Below are 543 nucleotides of genomic sequence, written 5' to 3' on the forward strand. Positions count from 1 at the left end.
CACATCTGCCAGACACGAAAGTTTGATAAGCGGACCAGTGACCCTGAGGTAATCAATGAAAACTGCTACGCAGAGGTTCACGCGACCGATCCAGCGACATCTACCCGAAGGTTTCTAATCAGAACAAAGTGCGTGGTTGGTTGATTTTTCCCACTTTTCACACCTTATCTTTTAGTACCTGCCGCATAAACTATAAAGATCATAAAACATCCTACGAATACCAATCGGCAGTGAAATTTTTGCAACCTGTTCCACCTGATGGGCTAAGCCAAGGAATAAGTTTGAAATGTGTGCTCACTATTTTCCTCCCATAACCCCCTTGTTCATCAGTCTTTTCCCGCGAGAAACTGATGTATTACTTCGGTTCCGTTCTACAGTATACAGTTCACAGGAATTTGACGAAACTAATAAACGTCAGAGAATGCATTTTGTGGGCACTTCATCATCCCTATGGAGCATAACATTATGAAAAAGCCGAGAATCACTGTACAGATAGATAGATAGATAGATAGATAGATAAACAGATAGATAGATAGATAGATA

Source organism: Opisthorchis viverrini, assembly GCF_000715545.1.
Source record: "Opisthorchis viverrini unplaced genomic scaffold opera_v5_35, whole genome shotgun sequence".
Lineage (NCBI taxonomy): Eukaryota > Metazoa > Platyhelminthes > Trematoda > Opisthorchiida > Opisthorchiidae > Opisthorchis > Opisthorchis viverrini.